General features: G+C 33.3%; 1 protein-coding gene across 2 annotated transcripts in view; it reads left to right on the forward strand.

Moving 5' to 3' along the window:
• Positions 1-20,559, forward strand: part of FER (FER tyrosine kinase) — a 404,440-nt gene that overhangs the window by 181,910 nt on the left and 201,971 nt on the right. The gene's annotated exons all lie outside the window — the stretch shown is intronic.

Raw genomic sequence — 20,559 nt, forward strand, 5'->3', positions numbered from 1 at the left:
TTTTAATTGCAGAAAACCCTATAAAATTGTTTTTTAGTCTGGAACAGGTTGTCACATTTTATCTCTAGTAAAAGAAATGCCTATCAATGTTTCCTCTTCCATCAGTGAATTTAATTGCAGTTGTTTCACAGAATTCTAACATTTTTCCTTAGTTAATGTGATCTATTCTTGTGACTTCATTTGCTCTTCATACATCAGTGACTTGCAAATTTATATTTCTAGTTCAGATTTATGTATTTCCCCCAACTAATGTTTTTCTACTTTTACCTAAAACTGAGTTCATTACCTTTAACTCCCAAATTTGTTCTTCCTTTTTAAGTAAATGCTACCAGTAAATACTCAACTACTCAAACCTTAAACCTAGGGGACATCTTTGACATTTTCTCTTCACTACTGCTCTCTCTCCAGTACTTTAAGTGATAGGAGTTTTGTGTACTTAATTGTACATGTAAAAGTACGAACTTCCATTCTAGTATATCTCAGTATGAAATAAAATTCAGTGCAGTGAAGATACTTTTTACCTCTTAGGTTAATGAGCTATACAGCTAGGTTTTCAGAGATATTGAAAGCCCATTTCACAAGCCAACTAAATATTTGCGTTGTCTACTTGCTTAGCTAGGTCTAATTTGAGAGACTGAAGCCATAAAAGAGGCACATAAAAATGCAATTATTTTCTTGGAATATGTAAGTTCAAATAAAGCCACATCTTTCACTACATAAAATTTTTCATGACACTAGTCTAGATACATGGAGTAGATTCTCTGGACTATCTCAAACCCAGTTATTCTTTCTCCCAAACCCCAAACACTGGCTGTGGAGCTGAGCTGACTGTCTCATCATTTTATAGCACCAGCTATGAAAATGACTGTAAACTAAAAGCTATAGAAGATTAAGGAGCTATATATGATTGTTTTATGAGGTGGAAATTTAAAGTTTATGTAGCTGACTATTAACTTGATCTAAAGTACTGATATTGAAATATGCAAGTCATTATCTCTGTTGTAAATATTGTTTTACACTTGATTTAAAGAATCATGTTACTCTTTTACATGAAAATCACAAAGCAGAGGTTGTGAAAGTTAGATAATTTTCAATTATGAGTGGGGAACAGACTGATAAGGATTTTGCTATGGTCACATTATCTGTTATGTATCATTGTACTCTTATAATTGGAATCTATTTCTTGATTTAATTTGTATAAGAAGTTAATGTCTTTGACCATATAATGTGCTGTAAAACATCTAATTTCCATCTTGCCAGACTTCATTTTTAGCCTACATAAAGAATGCTATTTTGGTCTCAATATAATTCTGTTTATAGCAACTTACTTCTAAGACTCTTCTCATTTATTTCTCTCTTCCCCATAAAACTATAAATATATCATCATAACGTCTAGCTGGTCAAAGTAGTCGTTTTCTTATCTTCAGAGGTACAGGTAACTAGACAATACAGCAATAGAGAAATAATTTAACTTTCTCATGGTAATGCCAGTGGTGCCCAATACACTCATCCTTTACCCTCCACTGGCTGATTTCTCCTACAGTGCCTCCCAAAGCCTATGTAAAGATGGAATATGAAAGGCATTGTCATAAACAAGGGTTATTGATCACCCATTATCTTCTCCTTACAGTTTTATGTATATGCACATGGCCTGTTTTTTACTACGCAGGTTAGTTTCCATTCAGATGTCACTATCAGAGAGGCCTTTTGACTACATATGTGAACTAGCACCTCACCTCCTTATGTTCCCTTCTTCCCCTTCTTAATTTCTTTGTTATGATTATGTTTACCTGATATTATATTATATGATGCATTTTTAGTTGACTCTCTCTCCCAAGTGAAGGGTAAGTTTCATAAGGGCCAGAATTACATTTAATGTTTTGAGCACTCATATCCCAGTACCTAGAACAGCGCTGACCCATAGTATGTGTTCAGTAAACATTTGTTGAAGAATTGGATTCATCGAGCAATTGCTAGGAGCCAGGTATTTGCTCAGCATTTTATATGCATTATGTTATTTAACCCTATATATTCCTATGAAGTATTATGAACCCCATACAGTATTATTGTTGTTATTAACCCCACACAATATTATGAATGAGGAGCTGAAGCTTAATATGTCAAATGACTTGCACAAGATAACACAGCTGATAAGAGGCAGAACTGAGATTTGAGTCCATGGTCTTAACCACTGTCTGTCTTGATTTTAGAGTTTAGACTTTAGAGAGACTAGAATAAACTATTTAAGGGACATTGATGTGGGGAAAGGAAGTATCTTTGATTTCATAAAATGTTAAATTGAAAAACGATTTTAATATATCAAAAATTATACTATAAGTCTCTATAAAAGGAAAATTATTAAACAGTAATATTGGGTCAGAGATCTGAGATTTGAGTTAAAATTTAAGGCTTGATAAAATATGGGTTAGAAAGACATCCAGTTCAATTTTAACATTTAAATCATGCTTTGCAAGTTTATTGCCTTGTTAAGTTTAATATTTCTTTAGATTTCGCTGTTTTTAAAAAGAAATTTATTTCTGAATGGAAATTAAAAATCATGATTAAATTCAAGGGAGTTAGTCAGTGGGCCATTAAGTTGAACCTTAGACAAATGATTTGCCTGCCAGTTTAAATCAAATATTTGTGGACTTTTTATCAGAATTTGGTATAGGTTGCCAGATTAGAGGCAGATTTTTAAAGAGGAGAGGAAATCTTTTTGTGACTGAAACTGCTGACTTGTAATTGAGGAGACAGGTTGGTGGCCACAGCATTCAAGATCAAACACGTGCAAACAAAGAATTCATAAGAGAAGAAAGTTGTACTTTTAATTAGGTATTCTATTCATTATTTTAGTTTCAGATCTCTTAAAGACTATTTTACCTTAAGTATTGCTTTTCGCAATATTACTGTTTAATGATTTTCCTTTTATAGAGGCTTTTGATAGAATTTTCGATATGTTTTTTCAATTTAACATTTTATAGAAGCAAAGAAACTTCCTTTTTCTTAAATCTACATTCATGTGCCTTAATTTCTTAATTCTTTAATTAAATTATTAAAATGATTTAAAGTTTTAATAAAGAGAGATTTAGAAAATATGTGATTCAGTATTTATTCCTTTAGCAAATATTTACTTAACATTAACCTGTGCTGGGCAGTGTTCTATATTATGTCAGAGTGTAATACATACTATGAAAAGGAAGCAAGTCAGGGAGATAATGACCTGAGCATGATGATGAGGGCAGGAGGAGGGGTGTGTGTGTGTGTGTGTGTGTGTGTGTGTGTGTGTGTGTGTGTGTGTGTGTGTGTGTGTGTGTGTGAGTGGCTTTTTTCAAACATTGTGATCAAAGAAGGCCTCCTAATAAATTTTGAGGAGAAATGTAAACCAAGCCAAGGAGATACCTGTATGGTTATATGCATCGGTAATCATTAAAGTATTTAACATGAATACTAACCAATGAGAAAAGATGCCAACTTTACACTGGTAGAGCCATAGTGGTGTTTATTGACCAAATATCCTCCATGAGTGTCTGGGGAGTGTTCCTTGGTGCAACTGAGGACCTGCTGAGGCTAATATGGCAGAAACGGTGGTAGAAGGGGAGAGCAATGGGAGGCGAGCACAGATTTGGATGAATTTAATAACTAATATGAAGTGTCTTAAAAGGTCAGTTGTTTATTATATGATTTAAGAAATTCACTTCATTTGAGTAAAAACCCTGCATAAAATTTTACAAGTTTATATAGTGGGTCTCTTTAAAACAAAAGATTTGTGTTTAATAGCACAAGTGAACTTCCAGGAAATATTTTTGTAGTAATATGGCCATCCAAATAAGTTAGAGAAAAACCCCTGATTTTAATTTCCCCAAACTTTCCCCTCTAGTTCATTGTTCCCACCCCCGACACCACCAAGCAATTAATAAAATTCTGACCCAATGTACCTAGAGATAGAGTAAGATCCAACAGGTTAAAGACTCAGTCCAACAAGACTGCCGCCACCCTCTAACTTCAGACACCAATCACAGGTCCATGTTATCACCTGTGTTTATAAACAATTGTTTTATAGATTGTAGTTTCCAACAGACCCCCTCCTTGGGTTCATTTGCTAGAGTAGCTCACAGAGCTCAGAGAAACATTTTATTTACTAGATGATCACTTTATTATAAAAAGATATAACTCAGGAACAGAAGATGGAAGAGATGCATAAGGCAAAGTATGCGGGAAATGACATGGAGCTTTCTTTCATGCTCTTTCTAAGCACAGTACTGTTCTCAGTGTCCACACCTTCCTTCACCAGCCCAGAAGTTCTATGAAGCCAGTCCTTTTGGATTTTTGAAATATGTAGTTTCACTTCATAGCTATAACTGATTAAATCATTGGCCATTGGTGACTGAACACAATCTCTAGCCTCTCCCCCCTCCCTAGAAGTCAGGGAGTGGAACTGCAAGCTCCACCTTTGTAATCACAAGATTGGCTCCCCCCCATCCACAACCTGCAGGGTACTCCTAGGTCACCTACGGGCTTTCCAAAGATCATCTCATCACCTAAGAAAAGACTTCTTTATGGCTCTCCACACGCAGGAGTTTCCAAGGGCTTTAGCAGCTCTGTGCCAGAAATGAGGTCTAAGACCAAATATAATTTCTTACTATAAATCATGCTATCACACTCATTAATATTATTTTTGGAGGTATCGAACTAGCTGTGTGTGCTTTTGCAATTACTCTTATGTTATCATTTGTATGGAATTTTTAAGAAGTGCTGTGTGTTTAAAATTTGTACCTAAGAGTGATTTTTTTTAATATCTTAAAAATGAGATAATTAAATATCATGTCAAATCAAATTTCTGGTAAGGGAAACCCATACTTTGGGAACATGTTCTTATCTAGAATGCCCACTGTTTAATTGCCTATTTTAGATCAATTATTAGGTCTATTAAGAGTGGAAGAGCACAAAAAATTACTAAATGTTCTCCTTAGGACATCCATCAAGAATATATAAATCTCCACATGGACCTCCAATTTGAGCAAAGAGAATTCAATTTTTAGTGCCAAGTTTCAGCACTACCAACCACATGATCTGAGGCAAGTCAGCCAGCTTCATCTTCAGGCTACAGGTACCCCACATGGTTGTTGTAAAGATCATGTGAGAAAATTTCTGTATATATTTTGGAAACTGTAAAATACCAAATACTTTCTTATTTAAAAACTTTTCCACAGGACAGATAAATAAAAACAGAAGACCAATTTGGAAGATTTTAAACTCTGAAGAAAAAATAAACATTTATTGAATGCATAATCTGTGGATAACACTCTACCTAAATTATTTTATTAAACCTTTTTAACAACTGTGAATTGAGTATTAGTATTATCTTCAATTTTAGGTGAGGAAACTGAGATTATAATTTACCTTAAATCTCATTTCTTATAAAATTCAGTTGTAACCTGAAACTGATTCTATTCTATTCATCATCTTTTTACTGCAACTCCAACTAGCATAAATTATAGTCTGTGGTCTTAGTAATGCCAATAGTTCAACAACAATCTTTTTTGTGTGTGCTCCAGTATTCTAGCAATAGGAGACAACAGTCAGCTTGATAGTTATGATCCCATCCCTTATGAAACTTAGGAAATTTATTCTAGCAGGAATTCTATAGCATATTGTGCTAAGGGAAATACAGGTAATATTTGAGTATTTAATCTTCACTTAGTATGATCTTGGAAGTCAAAGTAAACTCGGAATATGGACTCAATTCACTTAATAAAATAAAAGAAGCTCATCATAGCACATATAAAATGTAGACTGCCTTTCAGTGTTTTACCTTGAACTTTACCGGCAAATATTTGGAGGCAAAAGTGAGCAGCAACAAGAATTTATTTGAGATCCAAAGAATAGCTATTTGGGAAGCACCAATTCAGGCAGAAACCCAAATACTATTCTGATTAGAGGGTGAAGGCAAAGGTTTTTTATAAGAAGGGGAAGGGAAATAATTACATGAATAAAAGGCAGGAATTTCTATTGGTGTTAATAAGCTAAGTTATTCTTTAGCTCTACATGTGGTGGTAATTCTAAAGAATGTCTTCAATTTTCAGTCCAATAGTCAGAATATCTGCTTTCCTGTTTGATTTGCAGGCAGTTGTTTGGAATACAATATCGGTTGGCCCAGTCAAAAATTATTTTGCCCAGTTTAAATATTCCAAAAGTTTGAAGAGTAAGGTTGAAGGACTGAATTTGATTTACAGTAGAACATTGCCTGCAATATGTCACTTCATCATTTTATAGTATTTGTGAAATCTTTTATGCGCATGTAGAAATATACAAGATAATGTGTAAAGGTACATCCCTCTATGAAAGGTATGAAAATGGTTGCATAAGTAAGCATTTTTTTCCTGTTCCTTGTTGGAAACCATAGAAAAGTGAATAACAACAAAAATTTAAAAATCCATAAACTACATTTTTTGATGAAACTAGGAGTCATATATAATTCACAGACTTTACAGTACATGTTAACTCAGTGAAAAATGCCTTAGATTGGGCTGAAGTTGCGTAGCACAAAGTTTAGAGAAGGTATGATTAAAGAACCAACCTGCAGTAGATCTTACCAGGCTTCAGCAAAAATATCTGTTGAAGGAGATGAAGGCACCCTGTAATTCTCAGGCTATATTCCTTGCTTATATCAATGGATGTTGGAAACGGGTGAGGGAATAAAAATTTACATGTACTTAAGTGATACAGCTAAAGTTGTACTTTAGAGAAAGCTCAGAGCATTAAATACATCAACTAATAAAACAAAAAGAATAAAATAAATGAGTAAAGTGTTCAACTCAAAAACTTAGGAAAAAATAAATCCATGATCAAATAAAAGGAAAACAGAAGAGAATTATAAAACCATAAAGAAATGAATTAGAAAAAGGAAAGAGTATATACATAACTGCTTTTAGAAAGTTTAGTACCTAATCAAATCACCTGCTAATGTAATAAAAAAATTCATGCCATAAAAAGGCTAATCTCTTTAATATACAAAGAACCTCTAAAAAAAAAAAAATACAGTAACAACAACAACCAAATAGAAAAATTGGCAATGGACATGAGTGGATAGTTCAAAAAATAAAAATACTAATGACTTTTAAACATACGATAGGTGATTGCCTCACTCAGAATAAAGGAAAATTAAAACTATAGTGAAATATTTTTTTCACATAACAGATTGTCATAAACTTACATTTTATAATCACTTTCTTGGCATAGATGTGCAGAAAAAGGCCCTTAGATAATTTGGTGACGGGATTATAAATTAGAACCTATAGAAAGCAATTTGGCAGAATCTATGAAAATTATAAAATGTGTATACTTATGATTTAGCAATAATTCTTCTACAGCTTACCTTTAGTTACATTTTTTAATATATGAAATGACGTCAGTATAAGGTGACGGGGCTCAGGGCAGGCCACCCCAAAATATGCCACTTTGGCATATTGATTATTTTGAATTAAAGTTACTTAAGAAACAGTCCATGCAGAAAAGGGGCATTCTGACCTTCCTTTGCTCTCCCTAAAAGCAGAAAATAACCTTCCCATGCGAAAGGTGCCTTTCCTGCACCAGAAGGTAGAGACATCCTTATCGTAGGAGATAGCTAATTCAGTGCTGAGAAGGCTATGTAAACAAATTGCTTAGATTATTTACTAATTAAGCATCCAAGCCTAAGTTTTTTTGTCACATGAATTCCTCACAAATTTGTGGTTTCTTGTCTAGAAAATATAAAATCTGCCTGCTTTGGTTATTTCAGAAAGTCCCATACCTATGAGAGCTTCATACATATGTTTGAAATTAAATTTGATTTTCTCCTGTTAATGTCTCATGCCAATTTAATTCTTAAACCAGCCAATAAAAAACTATGTAAAATAAAGGGGAAATTTTTTCCCTCCCTGACAAAGGTTAGTCACTGCAGCATTGTAATATCAGGAGATTGAAAACAATTGAAATGGTCATCCACAGGAGTCTAGTTAAATCAATTATGGTACCCCATCCAATGGAGTAGTACAAATGAAGAATTTTTCTATGTATTGATTAGAGAGAGTTCCAAGATATATTGTTAATAAAAGGTAATAGCTATAAAACAGACTTTATACAATGTTATTTTTTATATAAAAATATGGGGAGTATAAGATTCATATCTAAATTTACTTTTATATGATAAGGAAACTAAAAATATACTCAGGAAACTATGTAAGAATGATGTTGATATGTAACAGAAGTTACGTGTTTTGAGAGGGGGTTGAAATTGGCAGCAGAGATGTAAGAGAAACTTTTTACTGTTTATATTTTACATTTTTATTTTTTAAATCATTCAAAAGTTAGATGAAAAAATATTGAAACCATGGCACCTGCCCTCAGGCAGTTATAATTTTTCAGAGAGATACTTTATTAAAAAATTATTGTTAAAGGAATAAAATGATCATGTTATATATTGTTAAAGTAGAAAAAGCAATTTATAAAATAGTGTTACAATATTAATCTATTTTCAAAAAATGAAATGTATATGTACATATACATAGAAAAAGTTGAAAGACTAGAACATTATGATTATTTCAACTTGGAGAAATTACGAGGGGTTTTTTTGGCTTAAGTGTAGTTTAAAATTTTTCATTGAACATGTTATTTTTGCATTATTAAAATTTTTCTAAAACTGTATATGATAATGTAAAGTAGAACACTATAAAGAGGTACTTTTGAAACTTTTTTCTACAATGTATAGAAAGGAATTACATTTTATATCAAGACCTGGGACACACAAAATAGTGAGTGTTGATATGTATGCATGTGTGTAACTCAAACAAATTTTACAAATCAACTTTTTATGTTTCTTACCTGTGATGCATTCTATTATATTTTTTAAAGTCTACATCCAAAAAGTTGATTTTATGAATCTCAATTTGAAAAAATACCTATAAAAGGATTATTAAAAATTGATAAAGTCGAGTTTTAGTAGCAATACAATATGTGTTATAGGAATTCAGAAGAGAAATGAATGGCCTGGAAGTGGTTGATCGAGGAAGATGGACCTGAAGTAGTTCTTGAGGATAAGCAGAAGGAGTAGGGAAATTATTTGGGGTTATGGTAGGGGAATTATCTAAAACATGGGGAATTCCAAGACTTGTTTTAAGGAAGGTAAGATTTGACAAAAGCAGATGAAGATGAATAATTCAAAAAGTTTAGTTTAAAGTTAGATTTTTGAGAGCCTTGAATACCAGAATTAGTATTTATCTATGAAAAATACCATTCTACCACAGGCTAATAAGCAAAGGATGAATATGAACTAAATGCATCTTGAATGTAATTTGTGATAACACATACCTCACTGAAATATTGAAGCCTATGCAGCCCTTTAATTGCTTGAAGAACCGAAGGCATTTATTGGCATATTTAAAAAACAAGGAATCAATTTTACCATTTCAAAGAACTTGTGTAGCCATTACCAAATTATATTACAGTAAAGAAATGCTAAAATAGAAATAAATTATCAGTACCAGTAAAAATAAATAATGATGGAAATTTAACAATAGTAAATAAAATAAAAATGTAGATTCTTAAAGACCTGGGATAATTTCCGGGTTGAGCTTGAAATTTAGGTGTAAACCATTATAGAAAAAGAGTTAACTGATTTCATGATTAGAGGAGAGGAAGGATATTAATTCATTTAAAGCAAAGTTTTACTAGCAATAAGTTCTAAAGAAAATTTCTCTCTTGTATTTTAGATATAACAATGTCCTTAATAACATTTCTGCAAAACATTAGGCAGAGATTTCATTGGTTGTTGCTTTCAGTGTCCTTTAATAATAGCCGAGGGCATAATATTAAAATTCAGCTTAATAAAGAATATTCTGCATCAGCATTTTTTTTTCTATTTTCAACTTTTGCTGCATAAGAGTAAAATCCTGGGATCCAGATTTATGATCAAAATATTAATAAAGTTAGTATTAAATACATTGAAAGTTTTAGTACCAAACAACCAAAAGTTTATACCAATGACATTTACAAGTATCTCATCTTAATTATATACCCGAACATAGCGTTTAGCAAAGTTGGTAGAGGGTCCATACATTGAGTAAAAAAGCACCTTAACACGGAATGGGGTATTGTTAAAGTATTGTTATTTTAATTCACACTTTGACCTTTCATTCACTCTTTGTGGAAAAAAGTCCACAATATGTTGCCAGTAATTTATTTTACTTTATATTGTAAATCCTTTCTAAATAATTTAATGGAGGGTCACCATCATTTTTAATGTCTTACTTTTCAGATTGTGAACTTAGACATTGGGGATGTATTTGATGTTCTAAAAACCCAAGAGTACAGTGGACAAAAATAATGAGATCTAAAAAGCAAGAAAAATGTCTACAAGAAAAAGAAAATGGCATTTTTGACACAGGATAGTCTTAATATTGGTACTTCTATAATTCAAGCTGGAGAGAAGTGGTCAACAGAATAGGAAGATAGACAAGGGTTGGTAAAGTATGAGGAGGAGAGCTCATAAGTAGAAGTATGACAGAGAGAGGAGAGTACCTGTTCTGCCTCCATGGCTCGGTCAGCCTCTAAAGTCACATAACCCCTTTTCCTTCTAACTGCTGTCCCTCCTCTGCCCCTTACAGCCCACAAAAACTTCTGAGGTAGAAAACCTCTGATGATCATGTGTAATTTTCATTTTCATTATTAGTCAACTTTATTCAATATAGATATTCATAAAGTATTCCATAAAAATGTCCTCTTCCTCTGGGCTCACATTGAACTCTGAAGTAATATAGTACTTACTTTATTCAGTTGGCTGTTATTGTTAGATTTCTATGTCTGACATCCCCATTACATAATAAGCCCCTTGAGAGCAATAAGGATTTTTTTCTAATTTTTATATATCTTACAGCATCTAATTCACAATTCAGTGTATATTTGATGTTATTTTTGAGAAAATCTGGACATTTAATAAATGCCTCATGTTATATTTGAAAAAATATTATAACCAAAAGACTTTAAAATTCTGTTTTAGAACAATATAGAAATTTCAGCTTTTCGTGTTTTCAAAGTGGAGCATCTTTTGATTTATGAATCAAATCTCTTTAGAAATAAGATATATTTTGTTTCAGTTCCATTTATACAAGTTTATTTTTCATATTTTTATTTTCTTCGATTGCTGTGTATTAGAAGTTACTGTTTCATATAGTTATGATGCTCTTACAAATTTTATAAATATTTTTAAGTATAGATGGAAAGTATTTCTGGTACACTCTTACTCAGCTTATTTTATACTACCAAGAACTACTATATACACACACATACACACACACATACACACACACACATACATACACACACACACATACATATATATAAACATTGGCTGAGATTTTTTTTTATTTCCAACCCTATTTTTTAAAATTAAATTTATTGGGGTGACATTAGTTCAAAAATTATATAAGTTTCAAGTGTACAATTCAATAATCGTATGTATATTGCATTGTGTGTTCACCACCCAAAGTCAAATCTCCTTTCATCACCATATATTAGACCCCCTTTACCCTTATCAGCTTTTGCCCCTCCCCCTTTTCCCTCTGGTAACCACTAAACTCTTTTTTGTGTCTATGAGTTTTTGGTTGTCTTACACTGCGAACTATATTTGATTGGTTATATAATATCAAATGAGATTTCTGTTCGAAATTAAAGTGCTGAAGCAATCTTATGTAACATTTTATATTTCTTATTTGCAAATTACTATCCATTGTTAACCCATTTTTAAAGTGAAAATGAAATACAAAAACAAGCATTGCTCATTTTTACTTTTTTAAAAGAACCGTTTATCTTTTTTTACCACATTAAATTTGTGTTCACCTTCTGCTATGTTGTCCTTGAAATGAACAATTTCATTGTGCCACATAGACTTGTTTCATATCCTACTTTACTTTACATAGACAAATTTGCATGCTAAAAATTTTAATGAGCTTGAAATTACAGGATTTAAATTAGAAAGACCAAGGACATGAAAAAGATATCTACATGCAATATACAGATGACATATTATAGAATTGTACACTCCAAACCTATATAATTTTTTAACCAATGTCACTCCAATAAATTTAAATAAAAAAAGATATCTGCAAGTGATTTTTTAAAATAGAGAGCCTTATTTATATATAAGCCTTAGAGAAACTGAAACTTTAAATTCTTCCTTGTTATTTATTTAACAAATGGTATATGTTAAAACTAGACCAAAGATGAGGTCTTATAAAAGAAATACCCATACAGAGAAATAATAATCTTGTGAATATCCTTGAAACTTGATTGGTGACTAGTTAATGAGAAACAGAATCAAGATCAGCAAAGATCTGTTGTTATATTTTCTTGTATGTCTCTCAGTAAAGAGGACCCTCAAGTATCAATCATGTCTTTACTGTTTTGTGATCTTACCATTAGAGATATGTTTAAAAGGTGGACTCTAGAGGTATGATTTTACAAATACTTTCTAGTAATGTTATGTTCTCTTTTACATAATAAATCTGTATCTTTTTTTGCCCCTGGAATCACTTCAGTTTGAGACCATAAGAATCCTTTTTTAATGTCCATAATACTAAACTGTCAATAGAGGTTTTTGAGTCTTCTCTAAAAATAACTTTTAAAAGACTCCTCCACTCCTTTTTACAATGTTCAGTGTTGGGTTTCTGGAAGGTCATCAGTGTTCATCTAAAATAAATAGGTCAGAATTTTCTAGGAATCCACAGGTTTTAAGCCTGTCTTTGTCTCTTCAGTATGCATTCAACAAAGACATATTTGAGTGCCTATAATGTAATAGAAACTATTTTAGATCTGAAGATATAGTAATGACTATGGCAGTCTTTTTTCCAAAAGAAATTGGAGTCTGGTTGAGAAGACAGACAAGTAAATAAGAATTATGTTCAAGTTGATAAAACCCTATTCTAGAGGACAGTTCAGGGAAGGCCTACAAGAGTTGTGAAGGATCGCCGGGGTGTATAGGTGAAGGGCCTGGTCGAGTTTAGTGTCTCAGAAAAGGAGCTGCATCTAATCTTGAGATGAGAAATTCTGTGGTACATTTGGGGGACTAAGGATTCCAACTTATATACCTATAATGAAGAATATACTAATAGTTGGGGAAGAGGGAAGAAATGGTGTGATAGGTAGAAAGATGGCCCCCCAAATGTGTCTATGTTTTAATCCTCAGAATCATGGATGTGTGCGTTATAGTCCATAGCAAAAGTGACTTTGCAGATGTGATCATGTTAAGGATCTTGAGGTGGAGCAGTTATCCTGGATTATCCAGGTGGGCTGAATGTAGTCACAGGATCCTTATAAGGGAAAGAGGGTGGCAGAAGAATCAGAGACAGACAAGAAATTGTGACTGTAGAAGTAGTGATTGAAGTTACACATCCATGAGCCAAGTGTGGGCAACCTCTAGATGCTGGAAAAGCCAAGGAACAGATTCTCCCCTAGAGCTTCCAAAAGGAATGCAGCTCTGCAAACACATTGGTTTTAGCCCTAGGAGACCTTTGTTGAACTTCGAAGCTGAATTGTGAGTTAATCAATTTGTGTTGCTTTAAGCCACTGAATTTGTGACAATTTATTAACCAGGAGCAATAGAAAACTGATACAGGAAGTGAGATTGGAGGTGTTAAAAGGTGCCAAGTAATAACTACTTCATGCTAAAGAATTTGGTTTTTGTCTTGGGGTTAGTAGGAAGCTTTGAATGATTTAACATGGGAAAGATCATGATCAGATTTCTACTTTATAAGGACCAGTATGACTTTATTATGCAAATATCATTTAGTGAGTGATTGATAAGTGAGAGATGGAATTGACAGCGAATGTGAAAAGGTAGTTTTGGGATTTACAGAACGATTGGATATTTGTGGAGAATCGATGATTGGGCAGAATTGCAAATAATTAGCTTAGTTATCTGTCAGAGTCAATAAGACTTGGCAAAGCATGTGGTGGATGAGAGAGGGTGTTTTAGGATTCCTTTCAGGTTTGTAATTTGAACAACTAGGTGTTGATGTCATAGACTGAGATCTAGCCAAAAACTAGATTTAGGAGGAAGTTGTGGGCTTCTTGAGTATAAAGTATATGTGACAGTTTCAAATAGATTGTCCTGTAAGGAGATGGATATACACATCTAGAATTTAGGAGCGGTCTCAGGGGCACAGATATACACTTGGGAGTTACCAACATGCAGAGAAAACACTTAAGACATAGAGTACATTAGAAAATATTTCCCACGAGAAGAGGGCCTTAGACAGCTCAGTGGAGGAGAAAGAAGAGACTCCAGTGGTCTCTCACTTTCCTTCCTCTCCACTCCTCTTGCCTTCCCATTCGTACAGGCTTTTATCACTTTAAACCTGTATTACTGACCATTCATTTACCTGTCTTTCCTTCAGGATTTTTCTCCTTGTGCTTGTCGCTAGATTTATCTCTCTAAAATAACATTTTATCACATCAGGTTTCTATTTTAAAAACCTAAGATACTTTTTTTGCTTTGCGAATCAGTGCAGGCTTCTTAATCTATTCAGGATTTTTTTTAAACCTGATCCTAGTTCATCTGTCCACTTTAGTACCCCTTCTTCCTTGTCTCTGTTTTTCTCTTTTTCTTTAGCCATCCTGTTAGAATGCATATGTAAGAATATAGAACCTCAAACTCAGAGGATACAAATGTGACCTCATTCTGTTGATTCACTCCTTCATCCCACTCCCCCACACCCCAGGCCCTTCTCTCAATCTCAGTCTTTGTTAATACCATCCATTCCAGCGTCTAAATTATAAAAAGTCTTTGGAACATTCATATACTCTTCATTTCCCCTCATCCTTCTCAGTTAATGAGTCATGAATGCCTGAAACTTCTACCTCATAAATGGCTTTCAAATCTGTTACCTCCTCTACTTCCCCTGCTGCTGTGGCCGATATGGGTCCGAGGCCGATATGAGTCCGAGGCTCATGCTCACTAATCTTTTGCCCTATTGCCATGTTTAGATGTTTGGAACATCTAAAATAATAACATCATGTTATGAGAATGCTTAAAATACTTTAATGAATCAACATTTCCTATTGGTCGAGTTGAGACATCTGAGCACATAAGGACCCTTTGTGATCTAGCTCCTTCTAGCCTTTCCAGGTGTTTCTCCAGCCTGTCCTTCACATATCTGAAGTTGCAACTCACCAAAATTCCTTAAACTTTTCAGAATGTGATCTGCTATTTCATACTTTTCTATCTTTATAATGCTGCTCTCTTTTCCTGGAATATATTTTAAGCATCATTTCCTGTTTAAAATTTTTCTTAACCCTATCAATTCAAATTAGTTCCTCCTTTCCCTGTGCTTCCATAGGATTCTGCACAAGCCATGATTATAAATCATGTCTTTTGTAATATTAAATTTATTTTATTTTTTATGTACTTTGAGTTGTGGATCTGTGAAGTCAAGTACTGCATTAATTCACTTGTCTGTTCCTTGACCCTGGTTTATGGTGGCACATAAAAGGTGCTCAACAAATATCAAGTGAAAGAATATGTTAAAGAACATAGGATGGTATGAATTCATAGATTCAAGAAGTCCAAAAATTCTAGGCATTAACAGGAATATTATAATTAATAAAACAGAGGCGATGGTCTGGTCCTTATTCAATGCCTAGAGTAGTACTAGGTACCTTACACTATAATTTTAGTAGCCACCTTTGAGGAATAGGCAATGAAACCAGAAAAGATCCAGAATGGGAGACTATAGGAATTACTAATTTGGAAATGTGATACAACTACCAACAGTTATGCAAACAACTATTGTTCAATGATTCAATGATTTCTTGTGTGTATCATGCTTTCAGGGCTTATATATAGAAAACTGAGTAAATTTCTAAGCTGGTAAGAGAATTATTCCCAGCCACCATAGATCTTGTAAATCAAAGTGTTGTCTTAGATATTTGGAGAAGCCCAACTCACTGATTTGATTGATGGCAAGTCGCATCTCCTTTATGAACTAACCCCTTAGAAATTCTAGTTTGGAATTAGAGGCAGTTAAAGCAATATTCTTCTCTTTCAAGTTTCCCTAATTATTTCCTGGAGCTGAGTAAGCAGGAGAGGCTGTTCAGAGGATGATTCAGCTTGACACCTATTCCGCCAAATGTATCCTTACTAGATTGTTTTTCTTACGAGACTTTAGACAGTACTCTTGATCTCTTTCAGATCCAGTTTCTTTTTCTGTGCTTACTTCACAGTGTTGCTGTAAAGGCAAGGTAGCAAAAGCATTTTGTAAGCTTTCAAGTATTTTTAAAATGTCACTTATTATCATATAATGTGCACTGAAATTATAGCTAACTGGATGGGAAAGTGTAATATCCATAGACTTAGGAATATATATTACCCATTAGGCTTTGGAAGCTTTAAAAATATCAAGATATCTGGATACTAGGTCATCTTTTTATAATAGCACAGAATTCCTTAATATCCATTAGGTTCCTGTTACAGAAATATAAATTTGACCCAGATATATTAAACAGATATGCTTGCAATCTGGGACAAAAAGCGGGAGACACCATATCATTGTGTGGGTTACAGATTGAATTAATGAGTTATACTGAATTCATTCTGAAAATAGAAAAGAAATTTGGTATATTTTGATGGTGACCTCTCTCAATTTATAAACTTTAATAAGATAGTGGAGAAGGATATAAAAGTCAAAGTTATTAAAATGAAAAAATGGAACAATAACTGGAAAATGAAGAGTTTGAAAGTTGGTATTTTTAAATTATAGGATTAGCAACAGTTTTTTTTTTTTCATATTTAAATATTAAGTCAGATCCAAGAGTTCGAGAAATGTCACACAGCATTACTTTGAGTAAAGAGAATTTTACAAAATTATTTAAAAAGTAATCTATATTGAAATATCTATTTCCTAGCAAAGTGTATCATTAACTGTTGCATAAAATAATCCTCATCCTGTTAATACTGGATATTATACAATGTTAGTTCTTTCCATTGCTGGTAAAAAAGATAATTTATACTGCAGGCCAATTTTACTGTGTTGACCAAGTGACCAAGAAAAACATTATTTTCTTTTTTAATAAATTCTTGTAATTGTTCTGATTTCTCTATCTAATAGAAACTATCTAAGCCAAAATATTTTTTAATATCATTTTTCCAATGCTATTTCACCTAAAGTATATAAAAATGCGAAACTATCCCAAATTCCATGTCAAGAACTAATGTATTTCAAATCATTTTGAAACTGGTCCATTACCGGGCCTTTTGGCAAAAACACAGGATACATTTAGAAGTCATGGTAAAGAAACCATGTTTGAAGGTTTGGACCAATAAAAATAAATGTGAATTTCCAACACCCTGCAGAAGATCGACTATTATTTATTATTGTCACCAGATTCCCATAATCCTCAAGTGGTCACTGAATATGTCCAATAGATGTAGCGTTATTTCTGAATGATGTGAAGAAGCAAAAGAACTAGGTGAACTCTGGCTTTAGATGTGTTGTTTCACAGACATGACAGGCAACCTGATAAGGTCTCTTGCTGTTTGCTCAAACTTTAGTAAAAAACTGAATATGCTTTTTGAAAAGGCAAAAGAATGACTCATTGGGCGGGGCTTTTTAAGAGAAGGTTTTCTAGAAGAGATTTGGGCCATCATTTGATGTAAAAGTAGGGAATAGCATATTATAGTCCATGATTGTGTCAAAGGTACTAAAGAATAGCCGAGGTCATTTGATTATGATTTCATAATCAAAGTTTAATTTCTTTGTTTATTTTCATTGTTTAGTAATTACAGTATTTAAACATAGTAAAAAGTCAGTATTTATAATATTCATTGGCAAATTGATTTATACACATCTTGCTTCATTCCAACAAAGGATTTGGAGACTCAAAGATATGTATATGTTTAATAAAACAGGCTAAAACTGAGGGGATGATGAAACTAGAGTGAAGTGAAAGAAACTTAATAACATATTTAATGAGAGTATAATTATTATATAGACAGGTGTATCAGAAGTTTCTCTAAGGGGACAAACACCAAAAATTCAGTTCTGAGTTCATAAATAACAAAAGTGTGTGCGTGTGGTGGAGGCGGGGGGGGGGGGGGGAGGCAGGGGAGGAATGAAGCTGCTCAGAAGTGTATAGTTCTGAAATATGAGAAAAAGCCTCCAGAAAATCTTTATTGAGGAGACCATCCAGCTTTTATGTAATACACTTATGTAAACTATATGCCAGATATTGTTCTAAATGTCTTCCTCATTTAAATTATAGAAAAACATTAGAAGGTTGGCGTTACTATTTCCCAGTTTTAAGAATGAGGAAACTGAGGCACAGAAAAGTTAACTAATGTTCTCAAAAATGCATAGCTATTAAATAGCCGAGCTTGGATTCCGACACAAGCAGTTTGCCTTCTGAGTATTTGCTCTTAACATTATGCTATGCTCCCTCTCTAAGTGGTATAAAGGACAGTGTCTGGAATTCCACTTTGTAATAAGTATACTGAATTTTTGTGACTGTTTCTCTTTGCAACTATCAATGATGCTAATCAAGGAACAGTGAAGTTGCGTTAACTTAGGAAATATCAGTACTTTTTCACTTTTAGTTGTAGATCTCCCTAAGATTTACCTCCTACACCAGTGGTTTTGAAAAGTGTATACTCTAGGTGAGTAGCCTCAACATCACCTGGGAACTGTTAGAAATGCAGATTTTCTGGCCTTACCCCAGGCCTACCAAACCAGAAACTCTGAAAGGGAGGCCCCAGCTCAGTTTTAAAACTCCTCTAGGTAATTTGGATGCTCCCTAAAGTTTGAGAACCACTAATCTAGATGGGAAAAAAGAAGCTATCCTGAACCTATAAATTCTCTTCATTACTTTATCTCTGTAATTTAGACAGGGAGAATATAGGAGGAATTTGGAATGAAAGTATATGTATTCTACCCTTGGAAATAAGAGAAGAAATCACATTTATATGGGAATAGACTGGTAATTATTTGAGGTATAAGCAATGACCTTTTTAAATTTTAATCATCTTATAGCATCCTAATGATCAAGAATCAGTGAAGCAGAAATGCCCATTTTATGGCTTTTTGAAGAAGTTGATGTTCCAAAATTGATTTTTGTAGTCTCATCAGAATTCAAAAGAAAGATATCTAAAAAGATAGTCTGCCAGAATACTATTTTTTTGGTCTCTTTATGAGCTGTATGTTCACTGTAATCATTCTGAAGTGAGTCTGAGACAGAAAATGATAAAGTTAATCTAAGAATTATAATTTTTAAGCTTGTGTTTGGTCAGTCATATTTTAGATTGATCAAGAAAGCTAAACTGTAAACATTATTTCCTCAGAGAAATGTCCCTGACTTCTGGGCAAAATCAGATACCTTGTTACACACTTTAAATTTCCTTCTTAACATTTTCCATTTTTTATAATTATACATTTACTAGCATGAGCCCATTTAAGCTTCATTTCCTTACCCATAAAATGGTGATAACCTTACCTTATCAGTTTTATTATCAAATAAGATTAACTCATGTATGGAAATTTACAATCGCTTCTATAGTTATTTGTTGAATACTATTAATACATTAACACCACTACACAGTAAGTCTCATGAGGGCAAGGATGGTATATATTTTTTTGCAATATGTAAAGGGCCAGAAACAATTTTAGAGATAATCAAGCATTACTCTTAGCATTTCTGGGGAAGGAGTCACGAACACAAAATTACAAGATTGATAACATCATTGATCAAGATTTATACTTAGACCATGACATAACATGTTCTCCTAGTCTTACTTCTTCCTGCTTCTTCAAAACTCCTATTCTCTTACTTTACTCTCTGCTTTCTTTAAACATCTTGGTGCTTTTGGTCTAAACCAAATTGAATCTAATTATATTTTGAAATTGAGTTGATTTTTGGCAGAAATCTGGACAGCTGATTCATAGTATTCTTCTAGGTATGAAATATATGCAAAGTAGTAAATTAACTTTTGTCATTTTATGACAGTGAAGTTTTTGACATGACAGTCATTCTTAGCAGTTTTATCAACACATCAAGCAAATGAGTATTTTTTCTAAGCCATATTGAAAGCCTTAGAAGAGAGCACAGGGGACACTGGAGTTACTCATCAGTCTGTCAGTAAAATTTGATTTTAGACACTTTGGAATATTAATGACAGAATCAAGTTCACAGAGGATCAAGAGAATCGGTAGAATTCAGGGTCACAGAGAAGCAAGAGATGAATGGTGGTTTAAAAAGTTTCAAGCCCTTTTAGGTCAGCTAAAGTGTGTTTCCCAGGTTCTTCTTCCAAAAAAAGATAGTATTATGAGACAGCTTTAGAAACCTACTCAAGCCATGCTAACACAGATGTACACTCACACTCACACATTCTTTCCCTCTTTGCTCTGTCACCATTTCTCCCTCTCTGCCCTTTTGGTCTCTTTCATGCAATCACCAAATATTTATTTAGCACTTTCAGTGCAACTGTTGCTGGCAGTGCAGTAGAAAACAAAACAGACATGGTGCCTACTTTTCCTGAAATGT

Source organism: Pteropus vampyrus, unplaced genomic scaffold, assembly GCF_000151845.1.
Source record: "Pteropus vampyrus isolate Shadow unplaced genomic scaffold, Pvam_2.0 Scaffold106, whole genome shotgun sequence".
In the NCBI taxonomy this organism is placed as follows: Eukaryota; Metazoa; Chordata; class Mammalia; order Chiroptera; family Pteropodidae; genus Pteropus; species Pteropus vampyrus.